Consider the following 22,604-nt stretch of genomic DNA (forward strand, 5'->3'; position numbering starts at 1 on the left):
ACTGCATTTAGCCTACTTTTTTATTTTAGGCCTACTACCTGTGTCTGTCTGCGCCAGTCCTTACAGTTGTCCTCCACTGAACAAAGCTATGCCGCCTGTGTACTCCTGTTACCAATTTTGAACTGCATTTAGCCTACTTACTTATTTGGGCCTAGTAACTGTGTCAGCCAGTCCTTACAGTTGTCCTCCACTGAACAAAGCAATGCCGCCTGTGTACTCCTGTTACCAATGTTTAACAGCATTTAGCCTACTTTATTATTTGGGCCTATATCTGTGTTTCCTCGTCATCCTGCCCATTGCCCAGCCACTGCTAGATGAGTCTGCTGGTACATTGACCCAGACCACTACATTCCCCTTGCACGCTACACAGCCACAATCTGACCCTGCTGAAAGTCAGGTTCCCCTTCCTGCATACTATACCACCTTACACGGGGACAAAGAGGAAGGTGCAGATGAAAGTGCAGGTTCCTTCATCAGGTGGGGGGGCATACTCGTTGGCGACGTCACTGGCACAAGGCCCCTCATAGTACGCAAAAGTGTCTCTGGCAGTGGGAGGCGCCGCCCGCCGTCAAACACACCGCCGTACTTTGAGGGGCCCTGCGCCAGTGCCAATGCCAACTAGTGGGCCCCCCCTGCTTGCTCAGGATCACAGCACTTGCAAAGTTGAAATACTTACCTCTCCCTGCTCCACCGCCGTGACGTATTCCGCGTTTCCTGGGCCCACGAAAATCTTTAGCCAGCCCTACCCCCCCACAACTTTAGCCAAATGACCCCCAGTTTTCAATGCCTAACTATTATTATAAAGTAAATTAAGATTGACAAGCTTCAGTATTGATGTTTTTGGCATTAAAATGGGCACTGTAGGTGTTTTCCTGTCCTCCACTCACTGCCGACTTTGATTCCCCATTGACTTGCATTGGGTTTCGTGTTTCAGTCGGCCACCGACTTTTCGCAATAATCGGCCGATTTCACCCGACCCGACTTTTGAGAAAGTCGGGTTTCGTGAAACCCGACTCGATCCTAAAAAAGTAAAAGTCGCTCAACTCTACTGATGTAAAATACTGGCCACATGCTGAACTTGTGAACGAGGCCTATGTCTCACCATTGAGGAAGCCATTAACTGGAATCTGTCAGCAGGTTTTTGTTATGTAATATGAGAGCAGCACTATGTAGAAGCAGAGACCCTGATTCCAGCACTTACTTTACTGGGTGCAGCACTTGTAATAGAATCAGATTTAGCAGAGCTGGGAATGTCGACCCCGCTCACACCAATGACTAGCAGAGCAAGGCTCTTAGTACCAGCATGGGGCAGGTTAGTAACACTATTAACCTGCAGATTAACCCCATATCTGCAGGTTAATAACATATTTTTTACATGACATGTTCCCTTTAAAGGTGGAAAAAGATCTGAAATGATTTTTTTAACCTGACATTTTAACAGGAGAGTTTAGACTTTGTATATCCTCTGTAGGAAATTTTTTTTGTATACTAATCTTTCTACATGAGACCTAGAGTTTTCTATTAGCTAAAGAAGCACTCCTCCTCCCTTCAAAGTTTTTATCCTCTTATTATATTGCAGTCATCATATTATACAGCACTGTGTTCTTACAATTGCTCATTTTGCTATTCTACCCAGCTAATTCTTCTCTTTTCTCTGCCTTATATAAAAACAGGAAGTCTTTTTCCTGCAAAAATCATTCCCATCTTCAATTCCTGATCCATCTGCTCCTTCCGCCCCCTGCCAGGGACTTTTGCAGTGACTGATGAGTCATACAGGGAATATTGACCTCCTGTTTCTACATAGAGTTTAGAAGGATTCAGCTAGTCAGTGTAAAATGATATGATGATTTCACTATATTAACCGGATAAAAACTTTGAGTGCTTCTTTAAGAGTTTATTCACACAGTGCAGTTAAATTCTGTTTAGCAGCAATTTAGGAAAAATGGCAAAAAACAAACAAACCCTCACTAAATTTGAACTCACTGCGCTAGTAATTCCTAATGAACTACAGTATGTGCATACATATGTGCATAGAATTGTCCATACTGTAATTGTCTGTTTTATTGACTACATATATAAATATGAACATATGTGTAAACATGGATATATATTAATATGTATGTGCATATATATATATATATATATATATATATATACACACACACCTTATTTATATGTATACATACACACACATGCATGTGTATATATATATATATATTTATTTATTTTTTTATTGTATAATTTATTTTATTTCTTGTTTTCCTATTTATGGAAAGAAACTAGGAAAGTTGACAGGTCCTCTTTAAAGTTTGTAGGATTATTGCACCCCCTACTGGAAATAATATGTAAGTAATTTAGAAAACAAGTAGTTTTATATTTACTGCAAAGGGACTTTTTACTGTTTAAAATGCAAAAAGATATAGCTGACCAGCAGTGAATTATGCAGACAGGAGTGAAATAACTTAAATTCAATGTTTTTATGTGCCTATAAATCCATGAGTTGTCCTCTTTTGTTTGCTTGCTGACATTCTTTGCAGCAGTATTTTATATCTTGCACTTGTTCATTTAATAATTTACATGTACCGTATTTCTGCAATAGGATGGCAATAGAATTTGTCATTGTGGAATTGCATTTTTCACAACAGAAAAAGATAATTAAAGGGCTATTCTTAGAATAATGAATTATTCTCTATGAGTAGAGTGGAGGAAAAAGTTACTGGTCCATGTTCCCATGTAGCATAAATACTTATTTTTTTCTGGTGATTTTTTTGGGGAAGAAAATCTGTGTTTAACCCGGGCCATTTTTCATTTTTTCGTTCCCATTTTTTGTTCCCCTTCTTCCCAGAGTCATAACTTTCTTCCGTCAATATGGCCATGTGAGGGCTTGTTTTTTGTGGGACGATTTGTACTTTTGAATTACACCATTCATTTTACCATATAGCGTACGGGAAAACAGTACACTAATTCCAAGTGCGGTGAAATTACAGATAAAGTGCAACTCCACAGAAGTTTTTTTTTATTTTTTATTTTATTTTTACCATGTTCACCAAATGCTAAAATGTACCGGCCATTATGATTCTCCAGAACATTATGAGTTTGTAGATACCAAACGTATAGTTTTTTTTTATTTAAGTGGTGAAAAAAATCCAAAGTTTGTTAAAAATAAATAAAAAATTGTGTCATTTTATGAGACCAGCAGCGTATCCATTTTTCATATTCCGGGGCTGGATAAAGGCTTAATTTTGCGCGCTGAGCTGATGTTTTCATTTATATCATTGTGGTATAGATACAGTGTATTGCATTTTAATGCAATGTTGCCGCAACAAAAAAAAACGTAATTCTGTCGTTTTAACTCTGTGTAGCAGAAATGCTCACTTGCCATAAGCACCAACCACTAGGTGGGGCTCATAGCAATCAGACAATGACAATTACAGGGGTCTGCTGCACACCCCGGGTTGTCATGCCAACCCATCAGCGACCAGCAGTCATGTGATGCGCTTCCGGCGCGATTGTGTTAAATACTGCTGTCAGACATTGACAGCAGGATTTAACAGGTTAGCAGCTGTGGGTGGATCACGATTCCACCTGTGGCTGTTAGGGGCACATATCAGCTGTTCAAATCAACTGACGTGCTGGAAAAGATATTGGCTCAGTGCCGGAGCCCTCATCAAAGGGGACGGCGCATGTCATGAAGGGATTAAGGGTCCAAGCAAAGTGGATTTGATTTCATGAAAAGTCATGCCCAGTGTGCATTTATCCGCTTCACCCCCCAGACCATTTTCTGGAACAGGAAAAAAAATCCAAGTGTGGTGAATTTGCATAAAAAGTGCAATTCCACAATTGTTTTTTGAATTCTTTATTTACCATGTTCAGTTTATGGTAAAACTGACCAGGCAATATGATTCTCCAGGTCAGTATGAGTGTGTAGAAACCAAACATGTATAGATTTTCTTTTTATTTAAGTGGTGGGAAATAAATTGGTAATTTACGGTATATGAATTTATTTTTTTTTTGTCGCTATTTTCCGATCCGGAACCGTAATGATTTCATTTTCAGCATATAGAGCCAGGTAAGGGCTCATTTTTTGCATCTTGAGCTGACTTTTCTTTTACTGAAACCATTTTGGGTTAGATACGATGTTGTGATCATCTCTTATTGCATATTATTCGTTTCAATTTTTTTCTCTTGTTACGCTGTTTACAGATCAGATTAATTTACTTTATATTTCGTTAGATTGGAGATTTCTGAAAGCAGCGATTAAAAAAATGTATTTTTTTAAATTGTTTTATTTTCAAAGTGGGGGGATTTGAACTTTTGTGTATGTTTTCATATTTTTAAAAACTTTTTTTACTTTATGTAATAGGAGACTTGAAGCTGCGATCATCCGATCACTATGTGCTGTATAAGCTGCATAGCTTTATTAATGTGTCAACTTCACAGGTGGCTTATGATATATCTATACAATTATGTCAGTGCCTACAAAGAGAATGTAAACAGCCAGTGAAAAGATGATAACCCCACTGTGACCATCTTTCACCTATTATATTGCTGATGGTTAATTTCAAAGATTCACGTGTCTGAATGCAGAGAATTTCAGGTGAGTAATTTATGGCTTTCAGAAGAAAGGGGACCTACATATATATCTATACTTTTTTGCAGCTCACTTTTACAAAGTGGTTTGTACCAGCTGGTGACTGTCACAATGGGAGTCTTGAAAAGTTTTTAAGAACAAGAAAGAACACGAATTTCAAAGAATGTTCTGTATCTGCAAATAGTTTTGTTTTCATGTTGAGGACTGCAGTAAATGGCAATTAAAACAGCACGACGAAGAGGATACTCAGTGGGAACAATCTGGATTTCATTTTCCAATGCTTAGATAATTGGCTCTTCGGTTGACAAAGAGTGGTCCTAAAGTTTATCTTGTCTGTCTACAGAGAACATTTTCTGTGCTTTTCTTCTTTCACAATGGCGCACCATGGTCTTGGTAGACAGAAAAATACATCGTCAGCTTGACATGTGATTTAAAGTGCCACAAACATCTAAAATAAACTATATCTATGGATATATAAGAAGAACAATTAGTCATAATGTGAAAAATAATACTTTTCTCATCTGATCTCACAGTTGAAAATTCTTTTCAGCTCCTTTAAAGTTCTAGCTGCCTTGAACTGATTCTTTAGAGAGCCAAGTGACAACTAACAGGGTATTAATTACAGCATCTATAGAGGCAGCAGCTATGCTGTCCAAGACTCCTAAATTGGAAATCGACTGACACCTCCCTCATACACCTCTATCTCTTGTTTCTCTGTAAGGTAGGCAGATGTCATATTATTTAAGGGCTTGGCCATTTTATTATTCATTCAGATGTACTGGGGAAATGATTTTGTGACAGATAAAGCTATTCTTCTATGCTTGGGAGAAAAGTATGCAGTCACTTTATGTGACTGCAGACTGCTGAACTGTATAGATATGCTCGATGACATAGAAGTCTGAAGACACTGTAGGCCACGATAGAAGATTTTGGTGTGGTCGGGTTGAAAAATGGATCCTGGGTTACTTTGGAGAAATGACTGTACCACTGGTTCCATCACCAAATCAATGCAACGCTGAGCTGTTAGGCCATGTTCACACTTTGCGGGTGACCTCTGCGGGTTCTCCCTCAGCGGAATTGATAAATCTGCAGGGCAAAACCACTGCGGTTATCCCTGCAGATTTATCGCTGCTTGTTTTGCGATTTCCGCTGCGGGATTACTCCTATACTATTGATGCTGCATATGCAGCAATATGCAGCATCAATAGTAATGTTAAAAATAATAAAAATTGGTTATACTCACCCTCCGATGTCCGGATCTCCTCGGCGCTGCACGCGGAGGTCCGGTTCCAAAGATGCTGTGCCGAGAAGAACCTTCGTGACGTCACGGTCATGTGACCCGGGCGTCATCACGGTCATGTGACCGTGATGTCACCGCAGGTCCTGTTCGCACAGCAACTCTGACCGGCCGGCCGCGTGCAGCGCTGAGAGGTGAGTTTGTAGCGCCCCCACTGCCGCAGGGCCGAGGGGTACCCGGTACCGGGCCTCTAAGTCTCTGCTCTGGGGTTGTCACGGTGGCTAGGCCCGGTCCGTGACCCTGCTGAGGGGCGTACAGTAATAGATGTGGATGGTGGTAGTAGTGCGGTGTAGTGCAGGTCGCAGTAAATAATGAGGACACAAGGTTGCAGTCTCTTTACCTCTTTACTGAAGGCTTCTGGGTCCTCAGTCCGGAATACGGTTTACCGGGCTGCGCAAGTCCGGCCGGTCCGATGGCACCTCCAGAGTTCCCGTCGCAGGTGGAAATCAGTGCCTTCCTTCTAGCGCTTGTGTGTTGTGGTCCTCCCCTGCTGTGCTTACGGGATAGTACCCCACAACTGTTGTGTCTGTTTCTCGTGTTCCCTCACAACAACTCGATTCTGATGTTCTTCTTAATCTCGTCCCCCAGATCTTATGGTAGGACGCACCCGTATGACGGGAAGGCTCGGAGCTCTTCCGGGACCCTAGAGTCGCCCCTCTCCACAAGTTGCCCCCTATGTCTGCGTAGGTGATGTAGGTGAGACAGCCAGCCTATAGCTCTCTGTCCTGCCGTTGGTTTGAAGTAATGCTTAGAGCTCTGTACTTCCTCGGCGTTCCGGCCACCGGTTAGTTACGCCTCAGTAGGATGTTGCCTCGGTCTTACAGCACGACTCCTACTGGTATTTCTCCCTGTTGCGTTGATCTCGTTTCTCACTCAGCACAATAAATCTCGCTTCTTGTCCTTTCTTAGGGCACCGCCGCTATGAAGTGCAGGCGCGGTCCCGTAGCTTTCTCTCTGATTGCCAGGCCTCTGTCAGGATCCCACCCCTGACAGGGACCCTACCGAATCTTCCCCTACAACACCCTCTGCCACAAGGTGTTGCCTGGTTCCAACCCAGTCAGCGTTCTCTCTAACTTCCTGCCTAACCCCCAGTTTTACCAGACTGTGAGGAGTGGCCTAATGAATAGTACCCTTAGCTCCCCCTGGAGGCCAGACTGTGAAATGTATTGGTGTCTGTGATACCTGGTCAGATGAACTCCTTCAGTGCCATCAGACGTACCATAGCCCCCCTTAGCGGCGGAGCCACAGTACTGTAACGACCAGGACTCTGGGGCGCTGCACTCCCCCCGGTTAAATCCAGTACTCCTGGACTGGGAAGAAAACAACAATACATGTCAGCAAAAAGACATACAATTTTGAAAATGCAAGTACAAGTAAACTTTTAACAGAGCTTCCCTTTATGGGAGGTGAGGACACTTGAACGTTACAAACATTGTTAAATACTTTTTAAATAACTTGGCTATAAATAACTTTTCTTACCCAACCGGGTATTCTACTAAGTGCGAAATTTTGAACACTAATCCAACTTTGCCTTTAAGGACGTACCTGCTGAATCCACTAAAGACCTTCTTATATCACATATAAGGCTAATGAACATTTCTACATTCTCCTACTTTAAGTCTGCAGGACCGCCTGTCCTAACTGCTCCAGACCTACTGCCTCTCTTTTCTGTACAGGACCGCTCCTTTCCGCCCGAGCCTACTGTCCCTCCACTACTATACACAGTATAGAACATATCATTTTTCTTTCAGTTTAAGATCACTGAGCCATCTCTGTATGGCTCTTAGGAGGACTCACTAACTAACCCCTACGGGTTCACTTCCTGTCCTCATTCTTCTATTAACATTATTGAACATCTCTTACAATCAACTAGTTGGTTACATTTAACTTTCACATATCAACATCATCAATACTTTCTTTTCAAGACATTATTGCCATTCAACCATCTTAAGGCAACACTGTTCATAAGTGCAAGATGTGGACATCCCCTTTAAGAGGGGACCAAGTCTCTATGAGGTAGTGCAACTTCTCAAGCTGCGAGTCCGTATGCAGCAAGGACTCCAGTGCAGGTCCCAAGAACTGTATCTTCGCAAAGAGTCCGTCTTTTTATATAAAACCAGTAGAGAGCACCTTTAAGAAGGTGCAAACTATGTACAAGGAGTTTGTATCATGCATTGTTCATGATTCAGCAGTTCTTGATAACTGGTGCAAAAAGCAGAAAACAAACAAAAAACAATAGGGATCCCGGGTCAACAAAGGGATCCCTTTAAGAGTTAACCCTTGATGGGTTTTAGCAGCAACATAGCAGAGGAAAACAATTAACTATGTACATTCATTAAAGCATTTCTGCGTACTCTGATGGTGGCTGTGCAGGGGGTGGTCTTCTGTCCCCGGCCGATGCACTGTCTGTGCTGGTGGTTGGTCTCTCAGGTGCCATCAGATCAGCCGGTGCCTGGATTTGGAGGCTGATCCTGCTTGCAAGCTCGGTGGCTGCTACAAGGCGGACGGTGGTGACAGTAACGAGATCTGTCAAATCTGGATCAATTGGTGTCGCGGCAACAGGTGACGCTCCCTCAGGCTCACACCGGTGGACGTTCCGAGCGCACCATCTTTGTGCATTCCGGTGGCGAGTGTAGGTCACCTGATCCCCCCCTTTGCAATGGGTCACCATCTCGACTGCAGCAGGGAGTTTTTACGTTGTAACTAGTAACAAAGACATCAGCTGGTAGTCCTGGTTCCTGTATGGAGCCCCAACCCCTCTTCGGGTGGAAGGCTAGCACAGTCCCCCGCTTTACCACGTCTTTCCTGTTGTGGGCAGGCTTCCTGCGTTGCGTTTTCGGCATATTAGATTGTTCTGTTTCGTCTCGGTTTTTCCAGTGTTGGATCAAACATTGTTTATACTGTTCCCAAGTGAGCACAGCAAGGGTGAGGCTCTCCCCCGGCGCTCCATCCGGTTCGTTCCAGGGGGTGTCCCACCGGAGGATCACCCCGTCTGGGCCCACATCTATGGGTTCCCCCATCTTGGTCGGTAGGGGAGGTACCAGCTTCCCCATCACGTCGGGGGTGAGGACCACCCGTTCCACCGTAAAGGCGCGGTTATTGTTGCTGGGGTGAGGAGCGGTCACAGGAGCGGGATCGGTCAGGGGAACCGGATCAGTCAGGAGAGCAGAATCGGCCGGGGGAGTAGGGGTGCCGTCCATACCTGCGCCTGATGTGATTCCACCGATGTCGATCTGTTCCGTTGACGAGGACACTGGAATCGGATGCAGCCCGGACCGCGGCTCTTCCGGAGTGGCCTCTTGATGTGGCTCCGCCCTCCATGGCTCTATGGCTGGGATAAGTAGGCTCAGCTCCTCCACTGGCGGTTCCAAGGAGTTCAGGTCCTTCACCGGCGGTGGACGCGAGTCCGCCTCTGATGGGTGAGGGCAAGCCGGGATCACCTCGCCGTTGCTCGGGCACTTGCTGCTCATCGTCGCTGTCTGGCATTCGGCAGCAACGCATGCACCTGGCTCCGCCATTTCTCCGAGGTCGAGCTCCCTCTTCACCTCGTTCCCGCCGTTGCAAATCAGGGGGCGGTTCTCCTCTGCTGCTGGGCATGTCGTCATCTCGCAGCAGAAGTCGGAGGGGGCGGTCGCTACTTCTGGCGCCGCTTTGGTAGTCTCCTCCCATGGCACGCCCTCCTTCTCCCTCTGTGCTCCCTGTGGCGCTGCAATGGCGGCGGGTTTTGGCGGGAACTTTTGGCGGCAATTAGCAACACACAGTCTTTGCAATAAATCACAGTCCAAGTGTAATAAATCACAGTTCCAAGGCACACATGACCTGATTCTTCAGGCTTAAGTAGATCCTGTTCGTGACGCCAAGTTTGTAGCGCCCCCACTGCCGCATGGCCGAGGGGTACCCGGTACCGGGCCTCTAAGTCTCTGCTCTGGGGTTGTCACGGTGGCTAGGCCCGGTCCGTGACCCTGCTGAGGGGCGTACAGTAATAGATGTGGATGGTGGTAGTAGTGCGGTGTAGTGCAGGTCGCAGTAAATAACGAGGACACAAGGTTGCAGTCTCTTTACCTCTTTACTGAAGGCTTCTGGGTCCTCAGTCCGGAATACGGTTTACCGGGCTGCGCAAGTCCGGCCGGTCCGATGGCACCTCCAGAGTTCCCGTCGCAGGTGGAAATCAGTGCCTTCCTTCTAGCGCTTGTGTGTTGTGGTCCTCCCCTGCTGTGTTTACGGGATAGTACCCCACAACTGTTGTGTCTGTTTCTCGTGTTCCCTCACAACAACTCGATTCTGATGTTCTTCTTAATCTCGTCCCCCAGATCTTATGGTAGGACGCACCCGTATGACGGGAAGGCTCGGAGCTCTTCCGGGACCCTAGAGTCGCCCCTCTCCACAAGTTGCCCCCTATGTCTGCGTAGGTGATGTAGGTGAGACAGCCAGCCTATAGCTCTCTGTCCTGCCGTTGGTTTGAAGTAATGCTTAGAGCTCTGTACTTCCTCGGCGTTCCGGCCACCGGTTAGTTACGCCTCAGTAGGATGTTGCCTCGGTCTTACAGCACGACTCCTACTGGTATTTCTCCCTGTTGCATTGATCTCGTTTCTCACTCAGCACAATAAATCTCGCTTCTTGTCCTTTCTTAGGGCACCGCCGCTATGAAGTGCAGGCGCGGTCCCGTAGCTTTCTCTCTGATTGCCAGGCCTCTGTCAGGATCCCACCCCTGACAGGGACCCTACTGAATCTTCCCCTACAACACCCTCTGCCACAAGGTGTTGCCTGGTTCCAACCCAGTCAGCGTTCTCTCTAACTTCCTGCCTAACCCCCAGTTTTACCAGACTGTGAGGAGTGGCCTAATGAATAGTACCCTTAGCTCCCCCTGGAGGCCAGACTGTGAAATGTATTGGTGTCTGTGATACCTGGTCAGATGAACTCCTTCAGTGCCATCAGACGTACCATAGCCCCCCTTAGCGGCGGAGCCACAGTACTGCAACGACCAGGACTCTGGGGCGCTGCAAGTATAACATGATTTTTTATTTTTATTCTTTTTTTTACCCCAAATATGGTTCCCCCGGCCTGGAGGAGAGTCTCCTCTCCTCCACCCCGGGTACCACCCGCACATTAACCGCTTACTTCCCGCAACGTGGGCACAGCCCCATGCGGGAAGTAAGCGGTTCAATGCATTCCTATGGGTGCAGAATCGCAGCGATTCTGCACAAAGAAGTGACATGCTGCGGGTTTTAAACCGCTGCGTTTCTGCGCGGTTTTTCCCGCAGCATGTGCACAGCGGTTTGCGGTTTCCATAGGGTTTACATGTAAATGGAAACGCTATTGAAACTGCTGCGGACCCGCAGCATCAAAATCGCCGCGGTTCCGCGGTAAAAACCGCAAAGTGTGAACATGGCCTTACTGTACCTGGGTTGTCACTCCACACCATAGTCCCGAAAGTAGGACATGTGTGACTCTCCCTAGTGAAGGCTTCTTTAAGTTGTTGCTCATCTGGTCTACACAATATGTAAATTGTCTCATGAAAATAGCAGGCACCTGAGCCTAGATCCTGTGCACAGGGACTTATGGTGCATTCTAGTGATAGTCAGCTGCAGAAACAATACTGGCTGCTGTTCCTCCTTCATAGTCAAAGATGACCACCTGTTCAGGGTTTAGTGGAGACTAATAAGAACAATCTGGGCCCTGAAGGCTCACCCACATATGGGACGGGATATAACCACCAAAATGGACTATCCAGGGTAAGATTCTCCTATTCATTGATGTCCACTCCTAGGATTTTTGGGACGCATTAAGGCAGTCTTTGTAACTTTTCTTCTGCTCACCGACTATTCGCTTTCCCTGACACAGTTCTCCATATAGCAGTTTAGGAAATTGGCTGTTTGGCATTTTCACCATATCTCCAGCTCATCTTGCTTAGGCTTTGAGTAGAAGAGTATAGATGCTGCAGAGCCCAGGATTTTCCAGGATTGCAGTGATAGGGACATAATCTTGCCACCTGATCTGCGGAAACAGCTCAGGTAAAAGCGATTGAGCTGATTGACATGTTTGCTGTAAACAGTTTAGTGCTCGCTGACATAGAGAAGTGTGGTAAGGACCACCATGCAGTAGACCTTCAACTTGGTGGTAAGGGAGAGTCCCCTCCATTCCCAGATGTTTTTATGGAGTCTTCTGAAGGTTGCGATGGATTAGGCAATTCTGTTGTTGACCTTGGTGTCTATGGTCACTACGCTGGAGAGTGTGCTGAGCCCAGCGAGGTGAACTGGGAGGGAGGGATGCCAACTGTTTTGATTTGATGTGGGGCTCCTTCACTGTAATGCATGGCTCCTGTATGCTTTTCCTGGATCAGACTCGCTCATAAATTCCGTCTTTCTAGTATTGCTAACAAGACCGAAGGTTAGTTTCACACTGCATCTGCTGCTCTGTGCTGGCGTTGAGTGGACAGTCATCAGCAAACAAAACGTTACTGATGACAATCTCATGTACCTTTGGTCGCTACGACGGTACGATCCGTGACGTTCCAGCGATATCCATACGATATCGCTGTGTCTGACACGCAGCAGGGATCAGGGATCCTGCTGAGAATCGTACGTCGTAGCAGATCGTTTGGAACTTTCTTTCGTCGCTGGATCTCCCGCTGTCATCGCTGGATCGTTGTGTGTGACAGCGATCCAGCGATGCGTTCGCTTGTAACCAGGGTAAACATCGGGTTACTAAGCGCAGGGCCGCGCTTAGTAACCCGATGTTTACCGTGGTTACCAGCGTAAAAGTAAAAAAAACCAAACAGTACATACTTACATTCCGGTGTCTGTCCCCCGGCGTTCTGCTTCTCTGCACTGTGAGCGCCGGCCGGCCGGAAAGCGAGCACAGCGGTGACGTCACCGCTGTGCTTTCCGGCTGGCACAGACACAGTGGAGAGAAGCAGAACGCCGGGGGACAGACACCGGAATGTAAGTATGTAGTGTTTTTTTTTTTTTACTTTTACGCTGGTAACCAGGGTAAACATCGGGTTACTAAGCGCGGCCCTGCGCTTAGTAACCCGATGTTTACCCTGGTTACCCGGGGCCTTCAGCATCGTTGGTCGCTGGAGAGCTGACTGTGTGACAGCTCCCCAGCGACCACACAACCACTTACCAACGATCACGGCCAGGTCGTATCGCTGGTCGTGATCGTTGGTAAATCGTTTAGTGTGACAGTACCCTAACAGCCTTCAGGCTTCTGGGGTTAATTAGCTTGCAGGATAATAACAAATCACTTGGCACTCAGAGTTTCTTTGCAAGACGAGAATGAGTATTCCGTTTATTTGTGCATCCAGTTCAAAGATTTAAACGTTTTCGGTCCATACACAAGACCTTCATCAGAAATATCTTTAACAAAACTGAAATACAGGCAGAGAATTAGATAATAATTCATAACAACATCCATATGATGCACGACCAAGAAAACAACGGAATTATAGTTATTTTTTTCACATCAAATCCATCATATGATAAAAGAAAGGTGAGCAACCGTGGCGGATAGAGCAAATCCGGGTGGCTGTTCTGTGAGTCGTGAAGATTCCAATTTCAAAGAGCTGAAAGTTATAAGTGTTGGTAAGGAAGAAAAAACACTAAAGTGGAAGGAAGTTATAGAACAGATTTTTAAGTCCTATAGAAGGACTCCACACGTGACTCAGGTCAGTATGGCCTAAAAGGATACTGGGTAGAGGACTTTCCGGATGCTTGAACAAAGTGCTGTGCATACAGAGTGCCTAGTGACAACCTACAAGGAAGGTGTGACAAAATATGTTAATGATGAGAATAACTTAATCAGTATTGGATATCCGGCTGTGGAGAAAAAGTGACAGTAACCAAAGCACGCCATATGAGTTCACTGATATACGTGACATAATATGGAGAGACTAAAGGTAGTAGTAGCAAAGTAGTATGCAATGGAGATTGTACTGATGGAAAGAGAAAGAGAGATTAATAAGAACAGTAAGGTAGGATACGAGAGCCATGTGGAAACCACAAAAAGGACATCATGCTGCTCCGCCGTGAGGTATAGGACTAAAGCTAGACCGTTAATGTGTTTGACATGTAAAAACAAGAGAGTTACCTGGAAGCAATAAACAAGAGGGGTGTGAAAGCCGAACGGCCTGAACTGGGTAAACCCGGAACGAAAATAACCCCTGGAGCGTCTAAGGGAAGAGTATACGCGTATTAACTCATACAGGTAAACAATGGAAAAAACCCCCAAGAGTAAGAATGGCGATTGGTATAAGTAGAGGTACCTCTGGGATCCTGGATGAATGCACTGGGGAGAGGCGAGAACCCGCCATTATGGATGAAGCTGAGGAGAAAATGCATCCAGGAAAATTCCCTAAGTACCATGTACGTACATAGGCCAGCAGGGGTGAACGCTATAATACAACTGAATGTAATTACCTTAGGTAGCCAGGTCCGTGGCGCTATGTCAGGAGCTCCCGGGGGCCGCTGTGTACTGGCCGTACTTCCGGGTATAAATGCAGAGTGTGATCGGGTCATGTGACCCGCCGCGTCATCGCGGTCATGTGACCGCGGCAACCGCAGCTGCGCCTGCGCATATGGGGCTCAGCCGAGCTCAATGGGCCAGAGTGAGCTGCAAACTTAAGAGGAAGCGCACTGTATGGACTGCGCATGCGTGGGACTGGAGCTCATGTAGAGCTCATAGAACAGGACTGAAACTAAGTCCTGTGTGGGCTGGAGCAAACACTGTGGTTGAAAGGGGGAAAACGCTGCCCCACAGAGGGAGGGAAAGGCAAGAATAAAGGATTGATAGGACGAATAGTGGAAAGTAATGGAACAGGTTAAAGAGCCTGCGTAGTGGAAAATTAACAGTACATATATACTCTACCATCTAAAGTGCCGTGTATAGTCACCGGTGCCACGTGTGTGCCGTGAAGCTAACGATTCTAAAGAGAAGAACAAACATAACAACATTAGACAAATACATTTAAAAGCTTTGTACAAATATTACCATAATCAAGAGCTTCACATCAATTGGATATTAAATCAAACTATCTTAAAGGAATGCTGCTACATCATAGTCCCTGTTTAGTCCCTTTGGCTCTAGGGTCTGCAAAGTAAAGATCCAGAATGCTTCCCTTCTTTTAAGTGTTTTTATGCGATTCTGGCCTCTCCTTAACCCCTTCATGACCCAGCCTATTTTGGCCTTAATGACCTTGCCGTTTTTTGCAATTCTGACCAGTGTCCCTTTATGAGGTAATAACTCGGGAACGCTTCAACGGATCATAGCGATTCTGAGATTGTTTTTTCGTGACATATTGGGCTTCATGTTAGTGGTAAATTTAGGTCGATAATTTCTGCGTTTATTTGTGAAAAAAATGGAAATTTGGCGAAAATTTTGAAAATTTTGCAATTTTCACATTTTGAATTTTCATTCTGTTAAACCAGAGAGTTATGTGACACAAAATAGTTAATAAATAACATTTACCACATGTTTACTTTACATCAGCACAATTTTGGAAACAACATTTTTTTTTGCTAGGAAGTTATAAGGGTTAAAATTTGACCAGTGATTTCTCATTTTTACAACAAAATTTACAAAACCATTTTTTTTAGGGACCACCTCACATTTAAAGTCAATTTGAGGGTTCTATATGGCTGAAAATACCCAAAAGTGACACCATTCTAAAAACTGCACCCCTCAAGGTGCTCAAAACCACATTCAAGAAGTTTATTAACCCTTCAGGTGATTCACAGCAGCAGAAGCAACATGGAAGGAAAAAATGAACATTTAACTTTTTAGTCACAAAAATGATCTTTTAGCAACAATTTTTTTATTTTCCCAAGGGTAAAAGGAGAAACTGGACCACGAACGTTGTTGTCCAATTTGTTCTGAGTACGCTGATACCTCATATGTGGGGGTAAACCACTGTTTGGGCGCACGGCAGAACTCGGAAGGGAAGGAGCGCCATTTGACTTTTTGAATGAAAAATTGGCTCCAATCTTTAGCGGACACCATGTCGCGTTTGGAGAGCCCCCGTGTGCCTAAACATTGGAGCTCCCCCACAAGTGACCCCATTTTGGAAACTAGACCCCCCAAGGAACTTATCTAGAAGCATAGTGAGCACTTTAAACCCCCAGGTGCTTCACAAATTGATCCGTAAAAATGAAAAAGTACTTTTTTTTCACAAAAAAAATATTTTAGCCTCAATTTTTTAATTTTCACATGGGCAACAGGATAAAATGGATCCTAAAATTTGTTGGGCAATTTCTCCTGAGTACACTGATACCTCACATGTGGGGGTAAACCACTGTTTGGGCACATGGTAAGTCTCGGAAGGGAAGGAGCGCAATTTGACTTTTTGAATGAAAAATTATCTCCATCGTTAGCGGACACCATGTCGCGTTTGGAGAGCCCCTGTGTGACTAAACATTGGAGCTTCCCCACAAGTGACCCCATTTTGGAAAGGAGACCCCCCAAGGAACTTATCTAGATGCATAGTGAGCACTTTAAACCCTCAGGTGCTTCACAAATTGATCCGTAAAAATGAAAAAGTACTTTTTTTTCACAAAAAAATTCTTTTAGCCTCAATTTTTTAATTTTCACATGGGCAACAGGATAAAATGGATCCTAAAATTTGTTGGGCAATTTCTCCTGAGTACGCCGATACCTCATATGTGGGGGTAAACCACTGTTTGGGCGCATGGCAAGGCTCAGAAGGGAAGGCGCGCCATTTGACTTTTTGAATGGAAAAGTAGCTCCAATCGTTAGCGGACACCATGTCGCGTTTGGAGAGCCCCTGTGTGCCTAAACATTGGAGCTCCCCCACAAGTGACCCCATTTTGGAAACTAGACCCCCCAAGGAACTTATCTAGATGCATAGTGAGCACTTTAAACCAACAAGTGCTTCACAGAAGTTTATAACGCAGAGCCGTGAAAATAAAAAATAATTTTTCTTTCCTCAAAAATGATTTTTAGCCCAGAATTTTTTATTTTCCCAAGGGTAACAGGAGAAATTGGACCCCAAATGTTGTTGTCCAGTTTGTCCTGAGTACGATGATACCCCATATGTGGGGGTAAACCACTGTTTGGGTGCACGGCAGGGCTTGGAAGGGAAGGCACGCCATTTGGCTTTTTGAATGGAAAATTAGCTCCAATCATTAGCGGACACCATGTCGCGTTTGGAGAGCCCCTGTGTGCCTAAACATTGGAGCTTCCCCATAAGTGACCCCATTTTGGAAACTAGACCTCCCAAGGAACTAATCTAGATGTGTGGTGAGCACTTTGAACCCCCAAGTGCTTCACAGAAGTTTATAACGCAGAGCCATGAAAATAAAAAATATTTTTTCTTTTCTCAAAAAAATTTTTTTAGCCCAGAATTTTTTATTTTCCCAAGGGTAACAGGGGAAATTTGACCCCAATAGTTGTTGTCCAGTTTCTCCTGAGTACGCTGATACCCCATATGTGGGGGTAAACCACTGCTTGGGCACACGTCGGGGTTCAGAAGGGAAGTAGTGACGTTTTGAAATGCAGACTTTGATGGAATGCTCTGCGGGCATCACGTTGCGTTTGCAGAGCCCCTGATGTGCCTAAACAGTAGAAACTCCCCACAAGTGACCCCATTTTGGAAACTAAACCCCCAAGGGAACTTATCTAGATGTGTGGTTAGCACTTTGAACCCCCAAGTGCTTCACAGAAGTTTATAACGCAGAGCCGTGAAAATAAAAAATCATTTTTCTTTCCTCAAAAATAATTTTTTAGCCCGCAATTTTTTATTTTCCCAAGGGTTACAGGAGAAATTGGACCCCAAAAGTTGTTGATCAGTTTCTCCTGAGTACGCTGGTACCCCATATGTGGGGGTAAAGCACTGTTTGGGCACACGTCGGGGCTCGGAAGGGAGAGAGCACCATTTTACTTTTTCAACGCAAGATTGGCTGGAATCAATGGTGGCGCCGTGTCGCGTTTGGAGACCCCCTGATGTGCCTAAAAAGTGGAAACCCCTCAATTCTAACTCCAACACTAACCCCAACACACCCCTAACTCTAATCCCAACCCTAACCACAACCCTAACCCCAACACACCCCTAACCCTAGTCTTACCCCTAATTCCAACCCTAAGGCTATGTGCTCACGTTGCGGATTTGTGTGGATTTTTCCGCAGTTTTTGAAAAATCTGCAGGTAAAACGCACTGCGCTTTACCTGCGGATTTACCGCGGATTTCCAGTGTTTTTTGTGTGGATTTCACTTGCGGATTCCTATTATGGAGCAGGTGTAAAACGCTGCGGAATTGCACAAAGAATTGACATGCTGCGGAAAATACAACGCAGCGTTTCCGCGCTGTATTTTCCGCACCATGGGCACAGCGGATTTGGTTTTCCATAGGTTTACGTGGTACTGTAAACGTGATGGAAAACTGATACGAATCCGCAGCGACCAATCCGCTGCGGATCCGCAGCCAAATCCGCACCGTGTGCACATAGCCTAATTCTAACCCTAATTCTAACCCTAAGTGCAACCCTAGCCCTAAGTGCAACCCTAGCCCTAAGTGCAACCCTAAGTGCAACCCTAAGTGCAACCCTAGCCCTAAGTGCAACCCTAAGTGCAACCCTAGCCCTAAGTGCAACCCTAAGTGCAACCCTAAGTGCAACCCTAGCCCTAAGTGCAACCCTAAGTGCAACCCTAAGTGCAACCCTAAGTGCAACCCTAGCCCTAAGTGCAACCCTAAGTGCAACCCTAAGTGCAACCCTAGCCCTAAGTGCAACCCTAAGTGCAACCCTAAGTGCAACCCTAGCCCTAAGTGCAACCCTAAGTGCAACCCTAAGTGCAACCCTAAGTGCAACCCTAGCCCTAAGTGCAACCCTAAGTGCAACCCTAAGTGCAACCCTAAGTGCAACCCTAGCCCTAAGTGCAACCCTAAGTGCAACCCTAAGTGCAACCCTAGCCCTAAGTGCAACCCTAAGTGCAACCCTAAGTGCAACCCTAAGTGCAACCCTAGCCCTAAGTGCAACCCTAAGTGCAACCCTAAGTGCAACCCTAAGTGCAACCCTAGCCCTAAGTGCAACCCTAAGTGCAACCCTAAGTGCAACCCTAAGTGCAACCCTAGCCCTAAGTGCAACCCTAAGTGCAACCCTAGCCCTAAGTGCAACCCTAAGTGCAACCCTAAGTGCAACCCTACCCCTAACCCTACCCCTAACCCTACCCCTAACCCTAACCCTAATGGAAAAACTAAAATAATTATATTTTCTGTATTTTATTATTATCCCTACCTATGGGGGTGATAAAGGGGGTGATTTATTTACTATTTTTTTTATTTTGATCGCTGTGATAGAACTTATCACAGCGACCAAAATGTGCAGGAACGAATCTGCCGGCTGTCAGATTCGGCGGGCGTACTGCTCATGCGCCCGCCATTTTCCAAGATGGCGGCGCCCATGAAGCAGACGGCCGGACACCGGGAGGGACATCGGAGCTAGGTAAGTATGGGGGGGTGGGACCGGAACACGGGGGGGGGATCGGAGGACCTGGGGAGCGGACAGGAGGACCGGGGGAGCCGACAGGAGGGAGGAGGGGAGCGGAACGGACATCGGGGCAAAAAGGACGACTGGGGGGGCGATCGGTGGGCTGGGGTGGGGGCAGATCGGGGTCTCCAGCCATGGCAGATGCTATTGCAGCATCGGCCATGGCTGGATTGTAATATTTCACCATTTTCATAGGTGAAATATTACAAATCGCTCTGATTGGCAGTTTCACTTTCAACAGCCAATCAGAGCGATCGTAGCCACGGGGGGGTTAAGCCACCCCCCCTGGGCTGAAGTACCACTCCCCCTCTCCCTGCAGATCGGGTAAAATTGGAGTTAACCCTTTCACCCGATCTGCAGGGACGCGATCATTCTGTGACACAGCATATGCGTCACAGGTCGGGAAGGCACCGACTTTCATGACGCATACGCTGTGTCACAGGTCGGGAAGGGGTTAAGGGATCTATCTGCTCTAGTACCTGAAAACAAAGTTGGGAGATATTATGTTTTTTTTCAATAAAGTGGTGAGGGAGAGGAAGCTGAGTTTTTTTGCACCGGATGGTGGATTTATGTTGGGACACTCTGTCCCGAACGGCTTGCGTAGTCTCCCCCACATAGGCGAGGCCACATGGGCATTTGATGACATAAATCACATACACGGATTCACAGGTATAAAAACTATTGATCGGTAGGGCTTTACCTGTTTGTGGGTGAAATACTGAGGGGCCCTTTTGAACATTACTGCACTGTAGACAGCTTAGGCACAGGAAAGTGCCCTTTCTCTGTGTTTGAAGGAAGGCTTGTCTAGCTAGAGTTGTTTCCGGGCCTATATCCGCTTTTACCAATCTGTCTTTTAAATTTTTGGCACGTCTGAAGCAAAAAATGATGGATTTGATGTGAAAAAAATAACTATAATTCCGTTGTTTTCTTGGTCGTGCATCATATGGATGTTGTTATGAATTATTATCTAATTCTCTGCCTGTATTTCAGTTTTGTTAAAGATATTTCTGATGAAGGTCTTGTGTATGGACCGAAAACGTTTAAATCTTTGAACTGGATGCACAAATAAACGGAATACTCATTCTCATCTTGCAAAGAAACTCTGAGTGCCAATTGATTTGTTATTATCTTACTGACGGGCTGGAAACCTGACTTGGGCACCATATAGGATCCTCGAGTGCCGTGTGCTTTGTCGTTAATAAGCTTGCAGTCAGTCCTGTACCTGTGTACCTGACATGGATTCCGTCTTCGTGGTTGCTAAAGGCATCTGTCAACATGGCAGGAAATAGCATACTGAACAGGGTTGGGGCCATCACTCAGGACTGTCACCATCATACCACTATGGAGCTGCTGGACGAATGTTGAACTTGCTCGGGCAAGCAAACTTTCCCATGATTTTCCACAGGCCATCTCTACTGACTATATTGAAAACATTGGTCAAGTCAACAAAGGTCATGAAAAGATCGCTGCTTTTCTCCTGGCACTTTTCCTGGAGTCAATGCGCTGTCCGACGTTCAGCACGGAAACTGCACTGGCTTTCAGGTAATAGACTTTGCTCGGAGTGCTAGAGGAGGCAGTTGAGTAAGAGGCGAGCCAGAATCTTCACAGCAGTGGACAGAAAGAAGATGCCTCGATGGTTATCGCAAGTTGGCGGTTGCCTTTTCTCTTGTAGATGTGCTTTATACAGGCATCTTTCCAGGCATCTTTCCAGGCCCGAATTTAGGGGGGGCCCAAGGGGCCCGGGCCCTGGGCCACCCACCAAGCAGGGGCCTCCCACCAATATAGGGATAAATATTTCAAAACATGTAAAATACACGTCTTTGTAACATTCATGGCAAACAAAGGCCATGGCGCTCAAGACATGTTCAATGCCTTGTTGGAATTTTTGAAGAGACATGACCTAGACCTGGGAAATTGCTGAGGTCAAAGTTATGACAATGCATCTGCAATGAGTGGCAAATACAACGGCCTGCAAGCCAAAGTGAGAGAGAAGAACAATCTTGCATCCTGGATTCCTTGTACGGCACACTCTTTAAATTTGGTTGCTAAAAATGCTGTAGAAAGCTGCTCGAGTGCTGTACATTTTTTGACTTCCATGAAAAGCTGTTCTTCTTCAGTTTCAACGCATTGGCATCAGCTCCTGACTGAGGCTTTGAAAAATATTGACTCAGCAACAGAATTGACTCTCAAACATGTCACAACAACGCGTTGGTCCTGCAGAGCTGACAACACTAAAGGTACCGTTACACTAAACGACTTACCAACGATCACGACCAGCGATGCGATCCTTGGTAAGTCGTTGTGTGGTCGCTGGGGAGCTGTCACACAGACAGCTCTCTCCAGCGACCAACGATCAGGGGAACGACTTCAGCATCATTGAAACTGTCTTCAACGATGCCGAAGTCCCCCTGCAGCACCCGGGTAACCAGGGTAAACATCGGGTTACTAAGTGCAGGGCCGCGCTTAGTAACCCGATATTTACCCTGGTTACCATTGTAAATGTAAAAAAACCCCACTACATACTCACATTCTGATGTCTGTCACGTCCCCCGCCGGCGGCTTCCCTGCACTGAATGTGTCAGCGCCGGCAGTAACAGCGGTGACGTCACCGCTGTGCTCAGCTTTACGGCCGGCGCTGACACAGTCAGTGGACGCCGGGGGACGTGACAGACATCAGAATGTGAGTATGTACTGTTTTTTTTTTTTACTTTTACAATGGTAACCAGGGTAAATATCGGGTTACTAAGCGCGATATTGCCTTGCGCTGGTGTGTACTCCGGAGGACAGAGAATGAACTTCAATCCAATATTGCGGCCAGCATGCAGCCAGCGGGTAAGGAAAGGGTGAATCAAACACCCGAAAACCCCGCCCATATGACCCAAAACTGGTCCCACCAAATTCAGGTGACAGGTTCACTTTAAGGCCACAGCAGAGCAACTCGTCAGGTCTTATTCAGATGACTTGGACATTACATTTATCGATGAGCTGTGTCAGTTTGTAACATTTGCCAATTTATTCACAAACGAGGAGCCAAAAGGTATCAGCACTGAACTTTTCATGTACAAGCTTATCATGGAAAAGGGTGTGCAGGACACTTTCCCAAATATTGAGATAGCTCTAAGGATATATCTAATTTTGATGGTAACAAACTGCAGTGGTGAGCATTCCTTGTCAAAACTCAAATTAGTTGAAAACCAATTAAAGACATCCATGAAGCAGG

At 45.8% G+C, this 22,604-nt stretch overlaps 1 long non-coding RNA gene across 1 annotated transcript; it reads right to left on the reverse strand.

Annotated features, from left to right (window-relative positions):
- Positions 1 to 13,153: 13,153 nt before the first annotated feature.
- LOC143808339 (uncharacterized) lies at positions 13,154 to 14,440 on the reverse strand. Its single transcript, XR_013221934.1, has 5 exons — positions 14,306 to 14,440; positions 14,152 to 14,210; positions 13,977 to 14,058; positions 13,578 to 13,640; positions 13,154 to 13,452 (listed from the first exon to the last, which is right to left on the reverse strand). It is a non-coding gene; the product is annotated as an uncharacterized LOC143808339 (long non-coding RNA).
- Positions 14,441 to 22,604: the final 8,164 nt, after the last annotated feature.

The sequence above is a fragment of the Ranitomeya variabilis genome, chromosome 2, assembly GCF_051348905.1.
Source record: "Ranitomeya variabilis isolate aRanVar5 chromosome 2, aRanVar5.hap1, whole genome shotgun sequence".
Classification (NCBI taxonomy): Eukaryota; Metazoa; Chordata; class Amphibia; order Anura; family Dendrobatidae; genus Ranitomeya; species Ranitomeya variabilis.